The 12090-nt window shown below is 47.8% G+C and overlaps 1 protein-coding gene across 7 annotated transcripts in view; it reads right to left on the reverse strand.

The window, feature by feature from the left end:
• Positions 1-11052, reverse strand: part of RCBTB1 (RCC1 and BTB domain containing protein 1) — a 48184-nt gene extending 37132 nt beyond the window's left edge. For 2 of the 7 annotated variants that reach the window (XM_008273852.4, XM_008273850.4), the window contains exons 1-2: positions 10972-11052; positions 10448-10696 (exon numbers count right to left, since the gene is read on the reverse strand). The gene's annotated coding sequence lies outside the window, so the exon portion shown is untranslated. Of the gene's footprint in view, positions 1-9265; positions 9351-9647; positions 9789-10447; positions 10697-10971 lie in introns of those variants that run through there. The other 5 variants (XM_002720731.5, XM_008273851.4, XM_051832291.2 and 2 more) reach the window with 3 other exon arrangements.
• Between the last annotated feature and the right edge of the window lie 1038 nt (positions 11053-12090).

The raw sequence follows: 12090 nt of genomic DNA on the forward strand, positions 1-12090 counted from the left end.
GGGTGAACCAATGAAGGAAGACCTTTCTCTCTGTCTGTCTCTCTAACTCTGCCTGTCAAAAAAAAAAAAAAAAAAAAAAAAAGAGTCTGGTTGGGGCTCCAGCATCCCAACCAGGAGAGCCAGAGTTCGAGTCCTGGTCTGTTCTTGATCCCAGCTTCCTGCTAATATGTACCCTGGGAGGCAGCAGGTGATGACTGAAGTGGCTGGGTTCCTGCTTCCCAGGTGGGAGACCTGGACTGAGCTCCTGGCTCCTGGCCTTGGTGTGGCCCACCCCCGCTATTACAGGCATCCAAGCAGGGACCCAGCAGATAGAAGCAGTCACACAAATTTTTAAGAAATTTTTTTTTTTTTTTAAAGAAAACCTATCTTGCGTCCTAGACTTCCTCTGTGTCAGCCAGCACTGCAGATCAACACCCCACTCCCAGGGATGGCCTTTCCCAGGTACTTGCACCGTCCCTTAGAGAGCTCTGGCATGGGGAAGAAAAGGTTATTTTCTTTTATACTCACAAAGCAAATTCAGTCAGGACAAACGCAGACCTTCCAATTTTAGAAATCTACATTTAGACCTGGAGGGCTGAGGGAGGTAGCAACCAATCTTTTGATTCCTCTAGGAGCACATCTACTTGACTTTCCCCTGGGAACCCAGTATTAAGGGAGGGTGGAGAGCATTTTATTTTACTGATCTAGCAAAAAAATATACTGGAATATGTCTACAGAATTTGAAAAACATGAAATATGGAAAAGTGATAGAGGAAAACTTTGTTTCATTAAGTAAGGGTCTCGATATCAAACAATACTAGGAATTTAGGGTTGAACTACAAGCACACAGCTTCCACACAGACTTCATCACACACACACACACACACACACACACACACCCTTTCTAATCAGAATGCATCTGGCACAGGGAGACTGATGCCACCAGCAGGACTTCTCTGGACTTGCCTTTTGCTGACCTAAAAGCCTGCTAAGGAAAAAAGGCCAGGACAGAGTACACAGCCCTTAGAACTGATAGTACCCAGACACTGACTTTTCTCCTGCTGTCATTCTTGGAGCAGGAAGGGAGTTTCTACTATTCTTTAACACAGAAGCCGGCTGAGGAAACCAGGACTCTGAATGTTGAACAAGTCATTTACAATGGCCCACGCACTCTTCAGTAGACAAGGCTATAGCCAGGTTCTGACTGCTCGAAACACAATGTCAAACATGCAAAATGATTTTCAAACACAAAACACTTAACTAAAGCGCTTAACAGTGTACACTGAACAGAGGTTTCTCTATTTTCATAAGCCAGATTTAAGTTGCCAAACTGCCTTACAATAGGAATTTATTTATAGTCAGTGTGCTATTGATAGAAAAGCACTGCCGTATGACATTATGGACACAATAATAGCATACGTTAATTCTTCTTCCACATAGCTCCAGATACCAAGAACACTGAGGACACCACAAAGCAATACAATCATGGCTGAAGTTCTCCCAGAAAGCAAGTGGAGGCCTAGAGTACAAATACAACTGGAGTAACTAAGCTAACAATGAGATACAATCAAGTCTATAGGCATGCGACAGCTGTTAACGTGTTACATGGGGGGAAAATCTGCAAAGTTGTGACAACTACATAAAAATTCTATATGCCAGGAAACTGCTGTAGGAAACCTCAGAAACAAGGTTCTTGATGTTCTAGCAGATATTAAATGTACGCATTCCCGCAGGGACGATCCAGTCCCTGCGGGAACAAGTGCTCTTCACAGCCTCCTTGCTTTTCTACCAAGAAAAGTTCCCAGTGGAGCACAAAGGACTCAAGGACTTGGCCATCTTTTCCCCATTATGAGTATATGTATAAGAAAATTGTAGAATAAAAGAGTTTTAGGGTTAAGCTTTTTTGTGTTCAACACTACATCCTAATACGTCATCTACGTATACTACAGCAAAACTGATTCAAAAACTCTCTCAAAGAGCAGCCAAATGTTACTCTTGCCAGTTTCTTCCAAACTTATGATGGCCTTTTGAGACAGCAGATGTTATACGTCTGATTTAGACAATAAATGTATTTCTCAGGTACAGATAAACCTCTAAGATAGGCAGCCTCAAACAGTTTAAAATAAAAGTACAACTTACCCACTTTAATGGCTGCAAGTAGGAGGCGAGGCCCATCTCAGATGTGCTGAGACACCACTACTGGCCCAGCTGCTAGAGCAGCTGCCACCCACTTCCCTCTTCTGCAAGCTCACAGAATTAGAAGGATGAAAGAGAAACTAAGTCCCGAAGCCTTGACACGTTCCCAGGGAGCCTGAAAATGCAGCATCTCCAAATCAATTTGTCACCCTTCACAGAGATGCAGCTGGAGCCACCTCTACAAGTGACTGGAAGTAAGCCTCAACCTGTCATTTAAAATAATAGCATGACTGCCGTTTCAGAATTCCCCATCACTGATGGTCACTACCCTTTGCCTCAGTTTTGTTCAAATTCCTCATTCATTTTGAGCAAAACAGTTGTAAGGTCCTGTGACTGTCCCCTCCCAATCACCAATCAGGTATGTGACTGGAAGCACAGCTTCAGTAACAGCCTGGGGAAGTGTTTTCTTTGGCCCCATCATCCAAGGGGGGCTGCTTTCATTTCACTGCACAGAAGCTTCTGGCAACTCTAGGATGAAGGGAATCAGCTCAATGTAAGAAGTAATTGTGGGGCCGGTGCCATGGCTCACTAGGTTAATCCTCCGCCTGCAGCGCCGGCATCCCATAGGGGCGCCGGTTCTAGTCCCGGTTGCTCCTCTTCCAGTTCAGATCTCTGCTGTGGCCTGGGAGGGCAGTGGAGGATGGCCCAAGTGCTTGGGCCCTGCACCCCATGGGAGACCAGGAGGAAGCACCTGGCTCCTGGCTTCAGATCAGCGCAGCTGCGGCCTTTGCAGCTATTTGGGGAGTGATCCAGCGGGAGGAAGACCTTTGTCTCTGTCTCTCTCTCTCTCTCTGTAACTCTACCTGTCAAATAAATAAACAAAATCTTTAAAAAAAAAAAAAAAGTATTTGTACCAAAGCCAGGCATTCAGGTTGGAAAAGCAAACAACCTAACCAGCAACTGTATGGGTAGCAAAAAATAATAGTGATTCAGTGTGGTAAGTGTCATCTTATGAATGTGTTGTTTTATGAGATACTTTTACTTATTTATTTATTTTGTTTTGTTTTTTGGACAGGCAGAGTGGATAGTGAGAGAGAGAGACAGAGAGAAAGGTCTTCCTTTTTCCGTTGGTTCACCCTCCAATGGCCGCCACGGCTGACACGCTGCGGCCGACGTACCGCGCTGATCCGAAGGCAGGAGCCAGGTACTTATCCTGGTCTCCCATGGGGTGCAGGGCCCAAGCACCTGGGCCATCCTCCACTGCACTCCCTGGCCACAGCAGAGAGCTGGCCTGGAAGAGGGGCAACCAGGAAAGAATCTGGCGCCCCAACCGGGACTAGAACCCGGTGTGCCGGCACCGCTAGGTGGAGGATTAGCCTAGTGAGCTGCGGCGCCGGCTGAGATACTTTTATTTTCTAAAGGAAACCAGAAAAAAGAAATCTCAATGACTAGAACGTTGTTCTAGATGGGTGTTGTGGTGCAGAGGGTTAAGTCGCTGCTCAGAACACCCATCATCCCATATCAGTGTGCCAGGAGAGCCCCAGTTACGCTGCTTCTGAACCAGCTCCCTAGTGCATCCTGAGAGGCAGCAGATAACGGCGCAAGTGCTTGGGCCCCTGCAATGCAGGTGGGAGACCCGGATGGAATTCCTGGCTTCTGGTTTGAGCCTGCCCCAGGCGTGATTCTTGTGGGCATTTGAAGAATGAACCAGCAGACAGAATATCTATTCCCCTCCCTCCCGTCACTCTGCCTTCCAAGTAGATGAGAATAAACATTTAAGTCTACATATACACACATACAACATTTTTCTACTGTCTTTCTCTTTGTTACACTGAACACATTAATACTTCATTCTGTTTTTCTGATGAATGGGATGGAGGTCAAGTTCAATCCTATTTACAGTTGCACGAACCTTTCCTAGGCAGGTGTCCCGAAAGTAATCTCATCTACTAGTCTGGCTGTCTGGAAAGCATCAACTACACCCCACGAGGATGTGAAGCCAAACTCAAACTCCAGCAGTGAGCAGGCAGAACCACACTCATTCAGTGAATGGCTCCCAGGTGTCCTTATGTCGACAGGACAGAGCGCCAACACTGCCGCCCCTGCAACATCTACGGGGATGGAGGGGAGATCGGGCCAGTGCTCCGATGGGGAGGGTCAGATACTGTGAAAGCAGCGGCACTGGGAAGTGTGAGCTGCCAACAACAGCGAGCTGTATCTCAGGCAAAGGTCCAGGGAAGGAACCTAAGGAGGCCTGCGTGGCTGCGGCCAGCTCAGCCTTTATCCTAAGAGCAATGTGTAATCCCCAAAGGGTCTCACGCAAGAAGTGACATGGTCAGATGTAGGTCTGTGAACGATTCCTCCGGCTGAAAGCAGGACTAGATGAGGGTGAGGAACAACTGCCTAGAGGGAGTAACCCAGGAAAGAAATGGTGGATGCCTGCACCACGGGGAGGCAGAGCGCTGGACAAGACAGAGACCCGGGAGGACTCTGGGGCTGGCTGAATGGCAGGAGCTCACTGGCTGAGGGAAGGGCAGAGCCAGTGTGTGAGATGCTCAGTGAGTGAGAGTCACTATGACACAAGGCACAGCGCGGCAGGGGGACGAGGCACCTTACCCTGGACATCTTCAGTCAGGTGCCTGTGGCATATCACAAACAGCCTAACTCAGAAATTCTGAAGCTCATGAAAGATCTGTCTGGAGATTTGGAAATGTGGTGTAAGATCACTGAGGGGAAAGTGCATGGACCAAGAAGAGCAAAGAATCTTAAGCAGAAGTCCAAGGATTCTGAAGAGACTGCGAAGGAACATCCAGAGAGGACGACAACCAGGAGAGCCCGGGTCGTGAGACTGGGTGGGAGGTGGGCATTGCAAGAGGAAGCCCGCCTGCACGGCATAGGGCCGAGCAATGCGCACTGGGTTCCACAGAGAGAATTACGGTGACCTCAACCAGAGTCCCCAGGAGGCTGTCGATGGATGAAGTCAGACTGCAGCAGGCTGCTGAGTGTGAAAGGTGAGGAAGAGGAAAGAGTAAACATCAACTGCGTGTTGGAGAAACTCCACTGAAGGAAAGAAGAGAGCCACGCCAGCAATGGTAGAAAAAGATGGAGTTGAGGAGCACTTTTTGGTAGCCTTTTCATCTGAAACATGTAAGAGACCTGAACACCTTTAAGTGCTAATGGGAAGGGCCAGGAGAAAGATCCAAGTTAGAGAGGAGGATGTGACATCGAAAGGAGGCTCTTAAGAAAGTAACAGGGAATGGAACAGGACAGGAAGCAGAGACGCACAAGGAGCTGCAGAAAGAGCAAAGTCCTCTGTTACAACACAAGAAGAGGGAAGGATGCGTATTGGATGACACGAGTCTAAAGGCTGGGGCTGTGTGAAGACACTCATTCCTCCTCTCTCTGTGCTTAGTCCACATCTTCCACACTCACCAGCCACGCACAAGGGTTCAGGGTCTCCATATCCTCACCAACCTCTATTACTGTCTGCAGGTATTACAGCCATCCTAGTGGCAATGAGGCAGCGTCATGCTGCGGTTTTGGTTTGCATTTGGAGACATTATCTTCTAGGTCACCTCTATTTCTTTGCAAAGAGTTAAGGCTTTCACAAAAAGTGAGATGGAACAGCTGACCTCTGAAAACACAGCCTCTCATGTCCCTCACGGGTGTTCACTGCACATCTCACATGAAGATGTGTGACTATACCCATGGTGCGAACCTCATCAGCACATCTGTCTCACTATGCATAATTCCTTTAAAATGCTTCCGATAGCACAAAGTGCGTGTTTAGAATCAATATTACACTTACAAATAACCAAGGAGACAAAATAAAATGATTTTTTGATTTAACGAGCTATCTTTTATAGTATGAGACACAGCCACAGACTTTGGTTTAAGTAATTCAGTAAGTACATTCCTATGTAACATGAAGTAAAGATTTAACTCGTTTAGAGATTTATCAGCATAGTTAAGGCATGCTACTGCATATATTCATCATATCTTTGTGTTCAGGGTTCACATCTTAAGACAAACCTATGTGCTCCAGATGTATACCACGGGTTTTAAGGGACAAGAGGTTATGCTGTTGCTTTAGTTCTCTCTTGCTGAATACTACACCATCCCAAAGACAGCAGCCATTTATTTCTCCCAGCTGAGCTCACTCATGAGGTTGCAGGTACTGCTAGCTTCAACAGGGCTACAGCAAGCCTCACTCATATCTGGGACAACCCAAGTGGTCTCTCTCACTCTCCACAGTCTGGTCCAACCACCTCCTATACATCCATCTGATTGGCTTCCATAAGAGTGAAGGCTAACGCCACCACGCCTCTTAAGGACTACGCCCAGAACTAGCACAGAATCACCTCCATCACCTTCTACTGGTCAAACAAGTCACAAGGCCAGCCTAGATTCCAGTGGCGCAGAAATAGACTGCCCCTCCTGATGGCAGGAGCTGGCAATCAAGTACACCAAAGGGAGGAACTGCTGGCAGTCATCTTCGGAAACAACCTACCACAGCCGTAAACACTACTGAAGGTTTCCACTACACAACAGGACTTCAGGATTCAAACACTTGCCTACTTCCAAAACAAGAACTTTTTCTTACACGTCAAAAAGAGTATTCCTTCAAAGAGCTGACCATGTGGAATGCTAACCTCAGAAAAGTCTCTCAATCTTCTTTTCCAGGGTGATGAGAAGGACAGACATCATTTTTTTGAGAATGGTCTAAATGTAGTTCTCCATGGATTAGGTTTATCCCTTCTTGAAATCATTTCACACCTTACAATTTATTATGTGTGCATAAATTGACTTCATTTTTTTAAAGATTTATTTATTTGAAAGGCAGAGTTACAAAGAAGCAGAGGCAGAGAGCGAGCAAGAAAGGTCTTCCATCCACTGGTTCACTCCCTAGGTAGCCCCACCATCTGCCGCTGAGCCGATCCAAAGCCAGGAACCTCTTCCTGGTCACCCAAGTGAGTATGGGGGCCCAAGCACTTGGGCCATCTTTCTTCACTGCTTTCCCAGGCCACAGAAGAGAGCTGGATCAGAAGTTTAACAGCCCCGACTCGAACCAGTGCCCATGTGGGACGCCAGCACTGCAGGCTGCAGTTTTACCCATTACGCCACAGCACTGGCCCCTTGATTTCACTTCTCTCTCTCTCTGCCTCTCTGTAACTCTGCCTTTCAAATAAATTAATTAAAAAAAATCTAGGGGCTGGCACTGTGGCAAAGCGGGTTAAAGCCCTGGCCTACAGTGCCAGCATCCCTTCTGGGTACCAGGTTCCAGTCCTGGCTGCTTCACTTTAGATCCAGCTCCTGACTAATGCTCCTGGGAAAGCAGCAGAAGATGGCCCAAGTCCTCGGCCCCTGCACCCGTGTGGGAGACCCAGAAGAGGCTCCTGGCTCCAAATCAGCTCAGCTCCGGCCATTGTGGCCAGCAGATGAAAGACCTTTCTTTGCCTCTTTCTCTCTCTCTTTTTCAAATAAATATTTTTTTAAAAAAAGTATCTAGCAGTCCAAAATATATAAGTATTCTTAGCTACTTAAACTATATACTATATCCAAACTATACAGTCAAGAATCAAACAGATTTGGAAAATGCTTCACCACCAAAACTCTTGCTACTGACTCTTCTGAACTGGATTTGGTTATCGTGATATCACTCACAATCTGAGATCTCACTATCAGAACTCAGGAACCCAACAAATGTGTATAGGAGAAGTACTTACACCCCAAAATATTAACTGTCACATTCAGATAATATAATCCCAGGTTATGCACAATATTTCTATATGTTCGAAATTTTGTTCCATTCTCTGCAAAAATATTTAATTACGTCTATACTGTAGACTAAGCATACTTGGAAATGTTTTGTATTAAGTATATATTGTGGTCAAATACATAATCGATTTAGAGAATTATTTGATAAACTTTCTCTAGGAAATTTATTTTATTTAAATGTAACCAACATCACACCTCTCTAGTGCTTTCCTTAACACGAATACAACATGCAACACTTTAGATTTTTTTAAAATCACAGAATGTATGAAAATGTGTTCTAAAGCGTTGCTTGGACTCCACGCTCCTGGGAGCCCAAACCTTACTTCCTATGCATCACTTACTGTTTCCTGCAGCACACAAAGAAGGAATATCATCATCATCAAAGCCCTTCACTTCCTTTCAGTTTCATCTTCCCCACAATGACTCAGATAAAGGGAGACAGCTTCCAAGCTTCCCAGCTCCTGACTATTAAGCGGGGCCAAGTGCTTGCTGCAGCATACAGGCACTCTTATTAAAAACGTAGACGATTCCTCAAAGCTAAAAGCTTGACAACTTCAACTTTTATGGCCTTTCGTTTTCTGAAGTTCCAGAAGCTAATCATTTGGAATACACAAATAAAGAAAAAAAAATCTTGCATAAGAAACCCCTTTTAAAGATTCTCTCCTCGAAAGAAACAGACTAAAGGGTAAAAGAAAGGGACTTGTCTAGCAGCATTAACAATAGACCGGTCTTCACCAGGTGGATTAATGGATTAAAACCCATCCCACAGATGAACTGCTACGTTAATAGCATCTGAATACAGTGATTCCAGCCCCAACGCAGTTCAGAGGGGTGAAACTCACCCAGTGCTCCCTTCAAACGCATGCTCGTAAAGTTTAAAGCCGCTAGGAACCGGCTGTCAGGGTTCCATCCGTTTTCCATGCCTCCCGGCGCGATCCCTGCACGCTCGGGCATTTTGAGGATGTGTGCCCACAACACACAGCAATTTCAGAAACTCAGCTTTCACCCTCTAAGGCCTTTAATCCACCCCCCACCAAAAAAAGAAAGAAAAAAGGCACGTGAGACCCTGAATCTGATTCTGCAAGACCATCATTACAAGACTGCTTTGTAAGACGGTATGCCCCAGCTGCAGAGAGTTCTGGAGCAGATGGCTCTATCCTGTCTGCGGATAAACAAAAAGCCCCGAGCAGAGCCAGGGCAGAGCGCGCCCCAATGGGCATCTTAAATAAAATGGAGTGGATCCGAGGCAGGACAGGGGAAGCGTCGCTAACTCAGGTCACCGCACTCCTGGATAAAGGTCCCCAGTCCCCTCTGTGGATTCCGCGCGTGGGGAAAGGCACGCAGTCAATAACACGGTCTGTGGCACTCCTACCGTGGGGAGGTGAAGGAGCCGATGCCAAGTTTTCTGCAAGGGCCGAGGGAGGATGGGCAGTGCCCGAGGCGAGGTCTCTCCCGGCACAACGGCGCCCACAGCAGCGAGACTTAGGCTACGGGCACAACGGCCGGCGTCTGTGCTGCCAGAAGGACAGGCAGCCAGGAAAACTTTTCCTCCTCTCCCCACCCTCCCCTCTATCCTCCTCCGCGCAGGACACGGGAGCTGAGGTGCCAGCGCCCCCGCCCCGGACGCAGCGCCCGCGGGCCCGGGAGGCGGCGAGGGCGCGGAGTAACGGAGCGCGCCCGGCCTGGCCCGGCCCGCGGGGAGGGAAAGGGGCAGACGCGACCTCCGTGGGCTCTCCGCCGCACTCATACGCTACCTGCGAGGCAGCCGCCGCCGCCGCGCCGTCCGGCCGGGCCGCGGGGAGCGCCGCGGGGATCTCCCGAGCTCCGCCAGCCGCACGAGCGGGAGCGAGCGACGGAGGGGGAGGAGCCGGAGGCGGAGCGTGAGGGCGCCGGGCCCGCCGGTCACGTGGCCGAGCGGCTTCACGTGACCCTGGGCGCTTGCCAGGCCCCGGCCCTGAACCCCTGCACCTTGGACCCTGGGACTGCGCGAGGCCCTGCAAGCATTCGCAGGGTGTCCCGCGGTGGCTGCTGCCTGGCCTTACTTGGTTTTGTCTCTCCAGCGCGAGGGGCGAGCCTCTGTCCTTCCTCGCCGGGTGGCTTCGCAGTGGGGAGGACCGGCCTCCTGCTCCAGGGAAACCCGGGACGGAAAAGCCAGCGGGGAAAACCCTTCCCCCGCAACTAGATGGCCCTGAGGCGCTGCCTGGGATAAATGGCCGCACAAGGGAGACCTTTGTTTCACCTGGAAACCTGCCTCTGCCTCCCTACCCGGTTCGGATTGGAAGCACCAAAGCCAGGGGCAGGGAAGATAGAGGTACCTGGGAAGCAGGCTGCCAAGGTCAGAAGGGACCCAAGAGGCCATCTGAGGCAAGCTATTTCTTATTACGAATACAAGTGCGTAAACTGAGGCCAGGAGAGGGGCTGCTGCCTGAAGCTCGCACGGAGAGCGCAGTCATCTTTGTAAAACACCATCCAGATCGCAGCACTCCCAGGTGGCACTGCAGGCTGAAGTCCACACTCCTAGCAAAGCACTGCATGCAACCGTGTTCAGATTTACCTTTCCCAGATAAACTCCCGTGAACAACCAGGAAAAACTCTTCGTTCTCCAAGCGTCACCGAACAGCTTCCTGATTAAAAGAAACCAGCTTTTCTTCACCTGCCCCTTGCGCAGTTTCTCTAGGCGCTGGTTTTCGTGATAACTTTCTTTGGAGTCTTCCTTTTCCCCTAAATCACTTTATTCTTCTTCGTGTTTTTTCAGTCTTTTGCCTCCATCTGAAACATCCGGAATCAATAAATTCCTTAAAACCTGAGCCAAGACAGGAAAGAGGTGAAAGCAGATTTCATTGAGACAGGATTACAGTTTGGAAATGGAGCCCAGTTGTGTGGATTGTATTTTCTGCTCTCTCCTTCTATCGCAATAGTTTCTGAATAAAATCTGTATTTACCCCTTCACTGTGGAGCTCCGTTATTCTTTAGCAACACCTGTTCTAGATTTTTTTTTTTTTTGTCACTTAACACATAGCTAAGAAAAGCTACCCATGAAGGAAGGTGTTTTTGTTTTTGTTTTTGTTTTCAACTCACGGTTTAAAAAGTTTGCTCTCCAAGATGAGGCAGGCTTGAGCTGTCTGGTGAGGATGCAGTGGCAGGAGCTTGCAGCACATGGCCAGAAGCAGGTTTTTATAATCATCTCAGGGCACTCCACCCAGAGACCTAAGGACCTCCCACTAGGCCCTCCTCCTGAACACCACAGTTGGATTGTTCCCACCCTCTGAGTCCCATAAACTTGTGACTTTGGGGCTCAAACATGTGCATGAGTTAGCAACCAAATCTTGTTCACCTCACAGCAACCCCCAAAGTACACATCAGGCTCCTACTCATCTTTCAAAATCCAGGTCAAACACCACCTACTCATCCTTGTAGTCTCTTCCTGCATCTGCCACCCAAATTCAGCAGCTTCGAGTCGTTAGGTAAATTCAGTGTCAGCTGCAACTTCTTCCTGGATCTCTTGAACACAGCACATATTCCGATAGGTAAATTTCACATTTCCCGAATGTGCTGTACGTTTCCTTGAGAACTGATTGTCCATTGCCATCTTCTCTCCTGGATGATGAACTCTTTTTATAAGGGCTCTCTCAGCTTGGTACTGTCCCTAGCATGTTGTAGATCCTCAATATCCTTTGAATCAAGTGGCTCAGCCAAAGTAGCAGTTTGGTGAGTTCACTGAAAGAGGACTATTTTGCTCAAAGAATTGGAATCAGGTTTTTTTTTCCTATAACCTGACAAAAGAATCTCTGTAAAATGTGGAAGGGCATGAGGCTTGAGTGATCATATATTTCCTGAGCATTCAATGTTCATTATGTGTCAGATATCATATGTGAAGCATCTTGGGGAATAAAAAGGTAAATGGGACACATTTTTGCTCATTCCAGAAGTTGCTAACCTTAAGGAATGTATAGTCTGGTTCATTATTCCAGGACAGGGTAAAGAAGTCTCATGATACAAGATGTAAGGAAACACAGAGGAAGCCCATAAACTAGGAGTTGGGAAAAAGCTTCCTGGACAGCTGAAGTTGGAGGATAAGTAGTAGAGGGAGAGAGAGGCACAGACTTGCAGAAGAGAACCCTGTGCTCAAAGGAAGTAAGTCATGAAACTTATTTTTCAGGGAATAGTAATTCAACCTGAATTGCTGGATGTGGTGAC

The sequence above is a fragment of the Oryctolagus cuniculus genome, chromosome 9, assembly GCF_964237555.1.
Source record: "Oryctolagus cuniculus chromosome 9, mOryCun1.1, whole genome shotgun sequence".
NCBI classification, from domain to species: Eukaryota; Metazoa; Chordata; class Mammalia; order Lagomorpha; family Leporidae; genus Oryctolagus; species Oryctolagus cuniculus.